The sequence below is a fragment of the Quercus lobata genome, chromosome 10, assembly GCF_001633185.2.
Source record: "Quercus lobata isolate SW786 chromosome 10, ValleyOak3.0 Primary Assembly, whole genome shotgun sequence".
NCBI classification, from domain to species: domain Eukaryota; kingdom Viridiplantae; phylum Streptophyta; class Magnoliopsida; order Fagales; family Fagaceae; genus Quercus; species Quercus lobata.
The window spans coordinates 66221388-66237009 of NC_044913.1; the positions used below are offsets into that span (position 1 = coordinate 66221388).

Genomic DNA, 15622 nt, shown 5'->3' on the forward strand with positions numbered 1-15622 from the left:
TTGCCCTAAAGAGCCCTTAAATAGGTCAAGGAATCCTATTACAAGTTGAATTCCCGTTTAGAGAAAATCCCAGATTTTTAGGCTTCACTTAACCGACAGTTTTGGACCATTTAGCATCAGAATTTGGACTTTTGGTAGCCGAAAGTTATGCCAAAAGAAGTAGCTGCACTCTCTATACATTCAGCCCTCAGCCCTAGCACTAGCCTCCGCCCCCCTGAATTTTGCCCTAAAGAGCCCTTAAATAGGTCAAGGAATCCTATTACAAGTTGAATTCCCGTTTGGAGAAAATCCCAAATTTTTAGGCTTCACTTAACCGACAGTTTTGGACCATTTAGTATTAGAATTTGGACTTTTAGTAAACTACAAAGTTGTATCCCTTTAAGTTAACGTTCCAGCCCAACTTGAATCATCTTGATTGGACATCTGAGCCGAAAGTTATGCAAAAAATACTAACTGATGTGCAGTCTGGAATCCTAATCCGAATTGGACTTGGATTTGGAGCAAATTTCCTTTGATTCCTTGCTCCAATTGGACTTAAATTTAATTGGGTTGGTCTTTTCTTGAATTCATGCCTAGCTGGATGTAAGTTGGCTTGATTCAATTGGCCTAGCCCTACTTTGCTTGTAAAGCCCTTGTTACCTACAACACAAAGATATTATATAATCAGTCACAAAATAACTTAAAAGTAAGGCTAAATATGTAGATATGTGAGTACTTTATTGTATATATTTCATGCACATCATATCCAACTCTTTACTAAAGTGTTGGAATCATAGACGTGGATAGAGAGGTTCGAGTAGAACTCTTTAATCAGGGTAGCTGGAGGTGGACAACAATGGTAGCTAGCCCTTACGCTCAAAATTAGCCCTAATGGTAGGATCAAGCACATCTAACAAAACCTTTCTCTCAGCCCAAATGTTTCTCTTAAGGTTCAGCTTCTCAAAAGTCTCTTGGTGTTTCTCACTCAAGAAACGCTCACTCTCAAAGGAAAGAGAAGATGAAGAGGAAGCTTTCCTATTGGCTCTAGTCTTCCTAGACATAGTGCTAAGGATAGGAAGGACACACAGAAAAGGACCAAAAAAGAAACAAGAGAGAAACCAAGGCAGACTGCAAGTTAGCATAAAAAAATATAGAAATAACAATCTATATGATGCATGAACAGTATAATGTCATGATGCATTGTCTAATGCAATGAGAATAAGTTCAATTGAAGTTTAAAATCACAAAATTAGCTTAAGCATAGAGTTTATAACAAAACCTCCAAAATTTGAAAAACCACTTGTTCAATTTTAAAGAAATTGACCAATTGATCATTAAACAATACAAATAACACAAACTAATGATCATATGAATCAATTCAACAAGCCAATTTCATCAATTTAAACCTAATTGAACAAAATTCCCAATTCAGGTATATTCAAGCCCTAGAATTTTCAATTTCTCACAAATCACCAAATTGATTAAATTAAACCATCAAGAACAGTTATACAACATCTTATAACAAAAACCCATTGATCAATTTTAAGAAAAACAACTTGAATCATCAAAAACCCCAAAAATCCATTGGTTTAAAATTTTCCTAAAATTGCATAATTTAATGCATGAAACATGAAAATAAATGCAAAAGAAAGGGTAAAAAGGTCTTACCAGCCTTAGAGGAGAAAAACCTTGCAAAAATTTTAGAGGAAAACGACAAAAAATTGCTTTGGTAGACTTGACTGATCGAATGAGAGAGAAAAGTGATTTGAAAAAGTTTGAAATAGTGGAAACCACATGAAAACAAAAGTTTTTAAGAAAACTCTCATCGTGATTTTCGATTGATTGACAAATAGATTCGATTGATCAAAAATGTTTCGAATGATCCATTAGCAATCAGGCATCGATCAAAACAGACAAAGGCTGACTAAAATTTTAATCGCAATTTCAATCGGTCGAAAAACAGGTTCAATCGGTCGAAATTCAAAGGTTTGAAAAACAAAGCAATTTTATGCAGAAACTCCTAAAAGCATTGAATTTTAGGAATAAAATGTATGAGTATGAGATGAAATGCTTTCCAAAAACACATGAATTGAACCCAGTTTTCCCAAAATTAAGATTTTCAATCAATTCTCTTAAATTCTCAAACATTAAACATGTTTTGCATAAGATTCAAGGAATTTTCAAACTTGGTTGGTCAAACCAAAAACAGACAAAATAACATGTACTAAGTTTAGCAAAGAGTACTTTGTATAGTGTGTGCAACTAGCAAAAGCTTGAGATACATATGAGGTGATATGAAAATAGAAATCAAGCACAATTTCTGCAAAATTTATCATATAGATTTGAAAGAGACTATCACCTAAAGAGTTACATCATATAATTCTCACATCTCCTAGAATAAAAGCTTGCTATCATGTAAGTTTCTTGATTTGCCTAATAGTATACACACCAATTTTATTTGATCAGAAACTTATCAATAATAGTCAGGATAATGTACACATCAATTTTATTTGATTGTAAAGTTATTAAAGCCCAATAATGTACACACCAATTTTAGCATTTAAACCGAGGCTACACCTTATGTTCTTTTTGTGCATGCACTACACTTTCTCAAGCACAAAATCTTACGATATGTACTAAGGTGTTCATGATTGGCTAATAAACAGTGGTGAGATGGTTATTTATACCTTTCTCAATAAGTTCAAGTCTGACAATCAAAAGCATGTGACTTCAAGATCAAGATCATGTAATCAAAAACTATAAACATCGTCCCACTCAACATGCACTACAAGGCTTCAACTAGTAAGATGCAATAAATAAGCTCATCCAAACTAAACAAAGTACAAAGACATGTCATTTGAAAATAAATTAACCAACCTTGTTTTCAAAACCCAGAAAATAATACAAAAAACATCTTGCTTCCTTTTTCCTTCCTTTTATTTATTTTTTATTTTTTTATTTTGAAAAGAAGAAACAAAAACAATCCTAGAATGAAATGCATGAGTGTTATGCAATGCAAATCCTAGAAAAAAAAAAGGTCACTAAGAATAGAGCGATGAAGCACAAAGACCATATTAGAAAGACTCAATTAGATTGAGCCTTTTGCATCCAAAACTTTTTTTGATGCACCTTGGGCATTGGAGTTCTTATTTAGATTAGAATTCTGAGCAACTCTAGGATTGAAATAAAGGTTTAAAACTTTTACCAACTCACCAATTAGTACCATAGGATCTTGTGCTTGAGGCACATGTACCTTTGGTTTATTTGCTCGCTTAGCAGCTTGCAACTTGAAACAGTTTGGATGAATATGCTTAGACTTTCCACAAAAATGACAAACCCAGGCAGGCTTATCATGTGATTTGTCCTTAGAAAGGGTAGACTTATTAGGTTTAGAGTCTTTCAGATCAACCCTAATCTTCCTAGGATGTGAAACTTCTATGGGTTTGACAACCTCAAACACAGGGTGTTTGACCACCTCACTTACAACCTCACTAACAGGGGGTTCAGGAGAAGAATAAGAAACAAATTTTGTGGATTGGGGTGCAGAGACATTGATGCTTTCTACAAAACCTAACCCAGTTTTGTCAGAGAGAGACTTTTGAACATGTTGGGAAATATAGACCCCGGTTGATAGAATTAACAAGTTTTAACCCCAAGTTGTTAATTAGATTTATTATGAATAAAACTTTTTAAGACAAACAAACATCAATATCATATCAAAATCATGCAGTGGAAAAATAAATAAGACAAGATATGATGACCCAGAAAAAGAAATGAAACAAACTAGTTTCATAGTAAAAAACCCGGAGGGAAATTTTCCCGAAAAGTAATGCACTAGAGAAAAGAGAAGTTTCAAATCTAATACAAAACCTTTGTCCCTAAACTCTACAATCCTCGTAGATGAAATTATAGTAGAAACCTTCTACCGTTTTAAAACCTCTAAACTCTTCAATATATGAATGCCACCCTTTTTGTTGCACGGATCCCAGTACATGACTAACTCCTTTGCATGAATCCCAGTATGTGACTCACTCACCAACTTGAAGAAGATTGTTGGTTGCATAGTTCTTCATTTCATCAACAATGAAGATCAAGAAGCACTTAGTTACAAAACCCTAAGGCGCAAAGACGCAGTAGCTTCTTTCAGAGAGAATAAGGCATCGGTCACCTTTTGCATATGTTCTCATATTCTTTTATTTGACGGCCTCTAAAATAAACCTTATATATGTCTAGAGTTGTGAGAAAAGAAACCCTACACAAATACAAAAGCTTGGGCCGAAAATTAGATCTGAAAATCTGAATTCCCATAACCTTGATAGATACCTCGATTGATCAAGAATCTGTCGAGCTTCATTCATTAAATCTTGATAGATAGCTATCTGTCGAGCAGTTGTCAAGCTATCTGTCAATAGGTGTTAATCTATCTGTCCAGCTTTAATGAATAACCCTTCTTTACTTGTTTCTTGATCCAATTTTCATGGCTTTAATACTAGACTTGAACAACATATTTCTTGAAGTATTAAACATATCCTAGATCTATAATTACAAGTAAAGTGCGTTACACAAAATAGTGACATATGTTCTTAACAAGTGAATCACATATGTCCTAACAATCTCCCCCTTTGGCAATGTGATCAAGTTTGGAGCTTGCAGACTTATTAGTTTGTTCTCTAGCAGTAGATAATTTAAGTTCCAAGTTCTTAACTCTATCAAGTAAAAGCATGTTCTCAGTCTTCACATCATGCAACAATTCATTAGAATCAAAAGGTTCCACAAGCAAATTTTCTTTTTAAGTTCAAGAGATACAATTTTCTTTCAGCCTAAATCAACATTCATAGCATCCTTTGCAGCAACTTTGCAAAGTTTATTGTAGGCTTCTTATAAATCTGCATCCTCAGAGAGTTCCCCATCAGAAGGGTTCTCCTTAACAGCAACACTTTCATCAACTACAGTAGTAGTAGTGAAAGTAATGAAATTTCCATCCTTATCACTACCAGACTCATTGTTAGAAATTTCATCATCACTAAGGGTTACAGCCATAGCCTTACCCTTAGACCTCAAGAATGTTGGACATTCAGATTTCACATGACCATACCCTTGACACCCGAAACATTGAGGACCCATAGAATTATTAGAAGGTTGACCTACTTTTTCTTTAGGTTTTTCAGTGATATTAACCTTAGTGGGATCATTCCTCCTAAAATTTCTATATTCAACAGTGTTCTTACCTCTTGCCCTTCTATTATTGTTCCTAAGAAAATTTCTAAAGTTCTTGGCAAGGTAGTAATATCTGTAGTAGAGAGCTCATCATCAAATCCACTCACATCAACATCATCAACAGACTTAAGAGCCATTGATTTGGATTTGCTAGTCTTAGGTAGGTCCAACTTATAGGACTGAAGAGATCCTACAAGTTCATCAACAGGGATGGAGTCCCCATCCTTGCTTTTAGTGATGACAGTCATTTTGGATCTAAAATCTTCAGTCAAAGATCTAAGAATCTTCCTAACAATTTTAGATTGATCACATATTTCACCCAGATTATAAGCAAAATTAACAATATCATTAAGCTTAGCATAAAATTCATCAAAAGATTCATCATCAGACATTCTAATGCTTTCAAATCTAGAAGTTAATTACTGCAATTTATTAATTTTAACAGCCTTTGTGCCTTTATGCACAGTTTGGAGGATATTCCAAGCAGTATGAGCGACTTCAACATTAGAGATTCTCTTAAATTTCTTCATAGAAACAACATTTAAAATAGCATTCATAGCTTTGCTATTTAAAGCGGCTGCTTCTTTTTGAGAATTTTGCTACTCACTAACAGGAATAGTGGGCTTCTCCCATCTGTATTCAACGGAGTTCCAGAATCTCTCATCAATAGGTTTCAGGAATGCTTTCATCCTTACTTTCCAATAAGCATAGTTATTCCCATCAAAGTGAGGTGGAATAATAAGAGAGTGTCCGTATTCCATGACAATCGGGGTCAAGGATCAGCTTAGAGATCAAAGGATCTACAACAAGAGAGCTACCTGCTCTGATACCATTTGTTTGTTTTGAGACCCCTTAAAACACACTTGGATTAACCTAGTAAATTAATTAAGTGATTACTTAATCAAATTTTAGATCTAGGTTAACACAAATATATCACATCAATGTAAAATGCGGAAAATAAAGAACACAAAGATATGATGACCCAGGAAACCAAACTAATAAAAACCTGGGGAGGATTTAACTTAGCTATCCTCAAGGTAAAACTGAATCCATTATGAAAGAATTGAAGGTTACACAATAGCGACTTAGACCACTAATATCCTATTGCTATCTCGAGTAGGAAACTTACTACCACGGCCATGTGACAGCTCTGAGTCCACGAACTAGTTCTTTCTTGAATTCACAGCAAGTACAAACACCCCCGCTTGTGTAACTTTAAGCTCTTATTGCAGCAATTGAATCGATCACCAAGTTCTTGACATAATCTTGAATCTTGGAAACCCTAAGTATGTGTGAAGGCAAACACCTTTTGATCTCATGGAAGATTCATACGCACAGCATAAGGAGCAACACAAAAACGTGGTTAGGGTTTTCCCTTTTATACTTAAGACAAAACATAAAATCCTATACGTCAAATGGGCTTGGGTTGATTTGGAAATTCTGCAGAAAAAACAATTTGCATGACTTTCGATTGGTCAAGTCTAATTCTCGATTGATCGAGCCAGGCAGATTTAACCAATAAATCCTGCAGTACACTTGATTTCAACTTTACACATAAACACACTTTGAGCAAGTCTAAAACAAGACTAAAACCTGTTTTGATCATTGTTTGCCAACATTACAAAATGAAGTTCTAATACATTAGTTCCTAATTACTTAGAACCTAACATATGTATATGATGAAAATAAAGAGAAATTACACCGTCCTTAATAAATGCTATTATATGCACGAGTGTGCATGTAATTTTACAACTTTTGAATTGGAATTCATTTACAATTGTATTAAAAAACTAATACTGCTTGCTTATTGGCCAATAGCCATATGATCTAATGGTATTCTTCTCCCTTCAATCATTGAGCATAAATCTAGGGTCAAATTCCTTTAACTTACATTTAGGGTCAGTTTGGATGAACGGGGAATAAAGGAAAGTAGAGTACAGTGATCGAAAATTAGTCTAATTTTTTACTAACTCTATTTTAGTTTCCTCTACTACCCACTTCTCCCTCTCATCCAAAGGGTGATAATCAACACAATGTATTCTTATCATTTGCCAAGCAGAGGAGAGCAAAACAACAGGGCATAAGCCAAAGATTTGTGATGTCATGAGCAATATCCTCCCTGTTGTTTTAGCATTGAATCAAACAAATTAATGGTAATACTGCTTGGTTATAGGCCATTGGCCATATGATCTAATGGCATTCTTCTCTGTTCAATCTATGAGGTTAAATCTAGGGTCAAATTCTTCAACTTACATTTAGAGTGGGAAAATGGAAAATATGGATGCAAGTGCAAACAATGTTTTGAATAATGCTAGGGATACAAACTGAGGTAATGTGCAAAACAGCAATATAAAAGAATTGTATATAGTTAGTTAGGCAACGTTTGAAACAATAAAGGAAAGTAGCATCTCGAGTTTTAAAAACTCGAGATCCATCTTAGAAAAAAACAATATAGATATTGAGTCTTTAAGACTCGAGTTTTATGCGAAAAAATTTCACCTATAGTGGCGTTTCTAAGCCTTTCAGTGACGTTTTAAAGCCCTATAGCGGCGTTTTCCTTAAAAAAAAAATTTCTTAAGTACAGATTTATGGAGTCCTATAGTGGCGTTTTTAAGCCCTATAGTGACGTTTTATAGACCTATAGCGGCGTTTTTATTCAATTTATGAAAATCGAGTCTTTAAAACTCGATTTTCAGCTTAATTTTTTTCCACTTTAGACTAATCCACTTACAAATCGAGACTTAAAAACTCGATTTTATCTTGGAACTCGAGTTTTAAACACTCGAGATGCTAGTTTTCAATATTGTTTTAAAACGTGACAATTAACTAAATTTTTTTGTATTTATTGTTATTTAGAAAAAAAATTCGATACAAACTATTTTAGAAATTTTTTTACAAACTACTGATGTGGTGAATGATTATTGGTAAATAAAAAAGTGATATTAATGGTGGGCATAGATAAAAACCAATAAAAGGTTGGCCACATCAGCATTTTGTAAAAGTGTTATAAAATAGTTTATGTCTGTAGTATTACTCCAATGTTTTTATCTATTTATATACATAATTAAATTCAAAAGTAACTAGACATAACTGATGAAATATCAAATTACTTGGGATCCCCCTTTAAAATCAAACTTCCATAATATGGCAGTTCATGTGTAACACTAGGATTAATTTGTGCATTTGGCATTTTCATCACACTTAATCACTGCCATTTTTAAAATTATGCGTTTGACGATTTGAAATTCATTTACACTTGTACTAAAAATTAATGGTAATACTGCTTGGTCATAGACATTCTTCTTCGTTCTATCTATTAGGTTAAATGCAGGGTTGAATTCCTTTAACTTAAGTTTATTCATTCTATCTGTGAGGTTAAATGTAGGGTTGAATTCCTTTAACTTTGGATGGAGGACTCCCCTCCACCAGCATTTGAGGCTTTATACGTGGATTCCACTTTCACTTAATGAAATATGAGGCAGTTTTCCTCTTCAAAAAAAAAAAAAAAAAAAGAGTTTAGAGGGGGAAATAAAGAAATTTTGGACCTCATAAAACTTTATTTGGGGTTTCATACCTATGTCAGACACATAACATGTTTAAGACTGCACACGTGTCTAGATTTCTAGTCATTTCCTTTTTAATTTTTTGTTTTTGAAAAATTGTGGGACACAGCTGGTACATTTTATTTGGATTTTATTCTTGGTTTATATTTTAATTTATAAACATTGTTTATTAGTCATGAATTCACTTTATTATCCATTATTGCTATTAAATTGATATATTTTTAACATTATATGAAATAAAAAGTTTAACAATCTTTAAAAATATAACTAAAAAAATGTTTAATAATTAATTAATATGTGTATCCCTGTTATGTCCTAATTTTTCAAAAATTGTTATGTCATTATACGTACCTGTAGCCGTGTCCATATTTATGCTTCGTAGGTCTTGACCAAGGAACTTGAGCACCAAATTCTTTACTCTTCCTTGCATCTGCACCACCGATACCATCAAAGCTTCAACTACCACCGTAATTTGTTGCAGTGGACGACAACCGTCAACCAACACAATGTGTTCTTACCATTCGTCAAGCAGTGGGGAGCAAAACAATAGGGCTATTCTTTTAGCAATGAATCAAAAATTTTGAAATAGAAAAGGGCTTTTGTAACTCCATCTGTTTTACTTTCAAGGGTGAAATGAAAGAGAACAAGGTTTTTCCTCTTTGGCGTCTTCGCAATAACACCTTTAACTTGAGATAATTAGAAACCACAGAAATTTTCTTTTTTTTTGATACAAAACCACAGAAATTTTCTAGTTTAATTGTTTACAAGTTTATCTTAAAGGGATATATATATAAAAGGAAATTAAACTAGCTTATTGTTTTTTTTTTTTTTAAGAAAAGAAAAAGATAATTGAAAGATAAAGATGACTTGGTCCAAAGTCTTGGTGAGACTAAAAAGGAAAGAAAGACAAAAGAAAGGCACGCATGATTAAAAGAAATTTAATTTGATTTGTGGGCTCCCATTCTTGACTCCGTGAAAGTACAAATCTAATTTAGTTTTACAATGCAAAGAGATGCAGTCTTATTCGATCACGCAAATACTTATTTGATATGTACAAAGGCCCGCATGATTAAAAGAAATATAATTTGATTTGTGGGCTCCCATTCTTGACTCCAAGAAAGTACAAACCTAATTTAGTTTTACAATGCAAAGAGATGCAGTCTTCTTCGATCACGCAAATACTTATTTGATATGTACAAAAATATAAGACTAATTTTCAAGCGGCAATTGTACCATATATACTAACTTGCAACAAGTGCAATTTATAAAAAGCAATTGATATCTTGATATAATAATAAAGAGTAATTATCAAAAGAGAAAGATACAGGTTAAAAACTGTCTCTCAAAAAAAAAAAAAAATTAGCATTTTATATATATATATTTTTATCGAAAAAAGAAAAAAAAAAATATATATATATATATATATATGTATGTATGTAATCTACATTTTTAAAATTGTAATTAGAACCCATATCAACTTGTAAATGATCTAAAATTGTAGTAGTGGTGAACTTCTCAGTCTTCAAGTCCATGGTACAAAGTGTTGACTATTCGAAGTTTAGAGCATTTATAGCGTAAGCAAATACGTGCACCTAAGAATACTATGTATTTGCTTTGCATCCCGGACACGTCAGCCGTCATGCATGGAACTCAATCTGAAACATATTTCATTTCTCTCTTCCAAATGTGCTCTATAAATAGAACTCTGTGGTCCGTAGAGAAGAACCATTACACATAAAAAACATTGACACAAAAAGTTTTATATTAAATTCTTGAAGAGGATATATAGAGTGAGAGAGAGACAGAGAGTAGCAATGGTGAGAGTTGGAGATGAAGTGAGCAACAAACAAGTGATATTCAGAGACTATGTCATTGGTTCTCCTAAAGAATCAGACATGTACCTGACCACTGGAACCATTAAGTTAAAGGTTCCTGAAAATTCAAATGCAGTTTTGGTGAAGAACCTATATCTGTCCTGCGATCCAGTCATGCATTTCTTTATGAGGAAAACTACAGGTCTCTCTAGATCTGGATATATTTTCTACACCCCTGGCTCTGTAAGTCAATCCGAAGGATACTATAATTTTTTTTTTGGAATACTATAAATTTTACTACATAACTGAATGAGATGTGTCACAAATTAGTGAGACATTTATTATATGTTGAAGTTTGACAAATTCATTATCATGTACTTTTTATACTAAAATTTGTAGCTTTGGCATTTGTTATATACCATGGTGTATACATGTGATACTGAGCTTGTAATTTGTTTTCTAATTTTGGTGAAACCATATACACATGCAGCCAGTTCTCGGGTATGGTGTGGCGAAAGTATTGGATTCTGGGCATCCAGAATTTAAGGCAGGGGACTTGGTTTGGGGGATCACAGGATGGGAAGAGTACACTCTAATCACTAAAACTGAAACACTCATTAAAATCCAACATACTGATGTACCTCTTTCTTATCATACTGGAATTCTCGATAAGCTTTGTTTATAAAGTTCAAATTCATTTAAGATAACATGCATATACAAATGTGCAAGCCCAAATACATCATAGACTCTTAATTGCTTTAGTTTTAGAGGTGAGATCTCCTACTGATACTTTTCTCCAAAACTAAAACTAGTACAAATTTCAGCAAATCAAGTTGAAATCTGCATACTCATATTTTAGATACTTGACCCATAAAGTAAATTAAAGCAGTATAAATCAATGCTTAATTGCTTTAGTTTATATTTTTTTTTCTTGGTTATGTTACTTCACTTTTGAATTAATTTCAATGCTCCATCTAAATTTGAGGATTTTTTTTTATTTATTCCACAGGTATGCCTGGTATGACTGCATATGCTGGTTTCTATGAGGTTGGGGCCCCTAAGAAAGGAGAATATGTCTATGTTTCAGCAGCGTCTGGTGCAGTTGGTCAGCTTATTGGCCAATTTGCAAAGTTGGAGGGTTGTTATGTTGTTGGAAGTGCTGGAAGTAAAGAAAAGGTATAGCACGCAATGGTTGCTATTTTAGATGTGTCGTATAATATCAAGTTTCATTTTATATACCATATATGTTGCAATAATTCTGTTTCTTTTTTCATTCATTGATTCCTTCTTTCTTTTCTATTACTTTGTGAATTGAAGAGTCTATCCTTCAAATGAATTCTTTTTTCTTCCGCATCAGGTTGATCTATTGAAGAATAAGCTTGGGTTCGATGAAGCTTTCAATTACAAAGAAGAGCATGACTTGAACGCAGCTTTGTAAAGGTAACTAACATACAACATAATTTGCATTGGATTTTTCAAGTTGAGCTTGCTTCATCTACAGTAATTTATTATCCAGTTGATTGGTTCAGTGAACGGACCAAAATGTGCCGCATTAGTTGAAAAATTCAAAAACTCAAAATGTGGCTATGCCATTCAATATTCATACACCCAGTTCCTCCAACAAATATTATCTCTTTAGTTACTTTCTAATGACTGGGTGGACACATTTCAAACAGTGAAAAAATGCATCACTAACTTTGTGGTTTTGTTTGCCACCAGGTATTTCCCTGAAGGCATTGATGTTTACTTTGAGCATGTTGGGGGCAAAATGCTTGAAGCTGTGCTCCTCAACATGAGACACCATGGTCGCATTGCTATGTGCGGAATGATCTCACAATACAATCTTGATGAGCCTGAAGATATCAAAAATTTGATGCAGATCTTATACAAGTCGATCCAAATAAAAGGATATACACATCGCAATTATTATCACCTATATCCCAAGTTCTTAGACCTTGTGCTGCCTTACATTAGAGAAAAGAAGTTGGTGTATGTGGAAGACATAGTTGAAGGCCTTGAGAGTGGTCCAACTGCCCTTGTTAGACTTTTTAGTGGTCGCAACTTTGGAAAACAAGTGGTGGTTGTTGCTCGTGAATGATTCAATCATACATCGTATGAATGTAGCATGAGCATTGTGTCTAATTAAAATGGTAATTAGACACAACGCTCATGCTACATTCATACAATGTATGATTGAATCATTCACGAGCACATCGTAGTCTAAGTTGTGGAAGGCTTCTAGGTTTGAGGGTCAAGATTAGTTTAGTTTGTTGGGTTATGGCTAGTGCCTATGGAGAATAATTCTATATGTATATGTAGGGTGAAAATAAAGAGAAATTGTCCAATACTTAATAAATGCTATCATATGTGAGTGCATGTATTTTTTACATATTTTGAATTGACAATCATTTACAGTTGCACTAAAAATTAATGGAAATACTGCTTGGTTATTGGCCATTGGCCATGTGATATAATGGCATTCTTCTCCCTTCAATCTGTGAGGTTAAATCTGGGGTTGAATTCCTTCAACTTACATTTAAAGGGAAAAAATAAGGAGGAGGTCTTGACCAATGAACTTGAAAACCATGTTCTTTACTCTTCCTTGCAGCTACACCACTAATAAAATCATAGCTTCAATTATCACCATAGTAAATCAAACATGAATAGTCATTTGAATCATCACATGGTGGGTTGGATGAAGTTTCTTCCAAACTGATTTGGAGGTAAACTCTATCTAATGAAAGAAAAGCCTCATATCTTATACCTCAATAGTATGTCATGTTAGGTAAATCCTTAATGAATAAGAAATTGCAAAAATTACCCTTTTCTGTTTAAGGCCCATAAGAAGAACAAGCATGCTTGGTAAACTTCAGGCAGAAGAAAGTGAATCTTTCAACCACTTGTCTGGAACTCAAAACAAAGGATGACTTGGAGAGAGAGAGAGAGAGAGACAATAATGCAACTAGAATATACATTTTCTTTACTTCCAGCACTTCCAATTACATAACAACCCAATAGTTTTGCAAATTGTCTAACAAGCTGGCCAATAGAACGAATATGTTACTTATCAGAGATAATGGTTTTACATCACTTTATTATTATAATTTTAATTAATTTTTTGAGTTATGTTTACTAATTATGATTTGGCATTTGGTCCATTGCAATCTAATTCAATCGATTGCAGTTCCGTTTAGTCCAATTCATTCCAGTTTGGTCCATAACGGTCCACTTCAATCCATTTCGGTGTACTTACTTAAAAATAGGAAGAAAAAAAAAAAGTTTGGGTTGGGAGTATTATACTACTATCAATTATTTGAGTAATATTCATTGTAACTATATGATAAGTTTTGATTATCATGACAATCTTCTTAAGAGAGTAAAAAATTTGAATGATATATTTGAAACTTAAAAATTTTAGTTATATAAAAAGAAATTAGGAAAATATAATGCATAATAACAATAGTTAGAAAAATATGGATAGCTTAAAAAGAATAATATCAATCCTCTCCCCATGTGTGTGTGTTAAAACAATACTTAGTTTCCAAAAAAAAAAAAAAAAAAAATCAAAAACTCCATAAATGATAAAATTATACATTTGTAAAAATAGAGAAATAGAAATTATTTTAGAATTTGTTTAATTTTTAGGGAGAACAAATTATGTAGAATAAAATTTAGAAAATAAGTTATATATTAACCATATTTCAAAATAATTATATATTCTCATGTATCGCGTGTGTTTGCGACTAATTATTATAAAACTCCAAAAGAAAAAAAATATTAATTATTGTATAAAAATTAAAAAGGTAAAAATCGTAGTACAAGCTTTTTATATTTCCAATATATAAATATATCTGGACCCACCTTGTTTATTTTTAATAAAATTGTAGACCACACTCCACAAACATTTTCATACTATTATCTCTTATGTAGAGTAAGGCAGAATAAATAGCTGAAGTTTTACTTGGTGTTTTTGTGGTGGGACTTCTAGCCAAGTTGAGATCAACTGTTATAGAGCAACATATTAGTTTTGAGTTGGGTTTCAAGGAAGGGCTAATAGACCTTCTTATCTTGTTAATCCAAATTCAACTTGTGTTAAATGATGCTGAGAAAAGACAAGCAAGTGATGAGTTTGTGAGGATTTGGTTTGCAAAGTTTAGATATGTTGCTTATGACATTGATGATGTGCTAGACGAGTTTGGCTATAACATTCTTCAGCAAAAGGTACTGAAGTCCTATTCACACTCTAATGACATTATCAATATAGCAAACAAAATTAAGACCATCAACAAATCATTAAATGGACTTAGATATGACATTGCTAGCTTTGATCTTCGAGTGGAGTTTATGAATTCGATCCCTGAGATTAGCTTCAACAATGACATAAACTCCTTCCTTGATGATTCAAATTTTGATCCATATATTGGAAATAACAATGTTGGAGTAACCTGTCATGACAATGTGACAGAAATCACGGAGATACTTCCCCAAAATGAATTAACAAAATTTGATTGTTGGTCCATATCCAAGAAGAGAGCATTTGTAAATGAAAGACAACGACTTTAAACTGGAGATTTTGCTGTAATTGGAAGGGCGATTGCTAATAAATGTAGAAGGATTCCATGGGCTGCAAGAGTTTTAGGGGGAATAATGTACTTTATACATGATAAAAGTGAATGGTTATCAATTCAAAATAATAAAATTTGGGATTTATTGGATGATGATAATGATGGAGTGTTTCACATATTAAAGTTAGGCTATGATCATCTTCGAACACCAACTTTGAAACAATGTTTCGCATACTGTGCTATTTTCCCTAAAGATGATGCCATGAAAAAGGATGAAGTAATTCAGTATTGGATGGCTGAAGGGTTTTTGGACCATCTAAAGAAGGTAATACGGTGATGGAAGATATTGGTAATGCGTATTTCAATATTTTGTTGGCTACTTCCTTTTTCCAAAATGCTAGAAAGGGTGTTTGTGGTGATATTATTAATTGCAAAATACATAATTTGGTGCATGATTTTGCCATCTCAATTTCAAAATCTGAAA

The 15622-nt window shown here is 33.1% G+C and overlaps 1 pseudogene; it reads left to right on the forward strand.

The window, feature by feature from the left end:
- The first annotated feature begins 10502 nt into the window (after window positions 1-10502).
- LOC115964166 lies at window positions 10503-12686 on the forward strand (annotated as a pseudogene).
- The last annotated feature ends 2936 nt before the right edge of the window (window positions 12687-15622 follow it).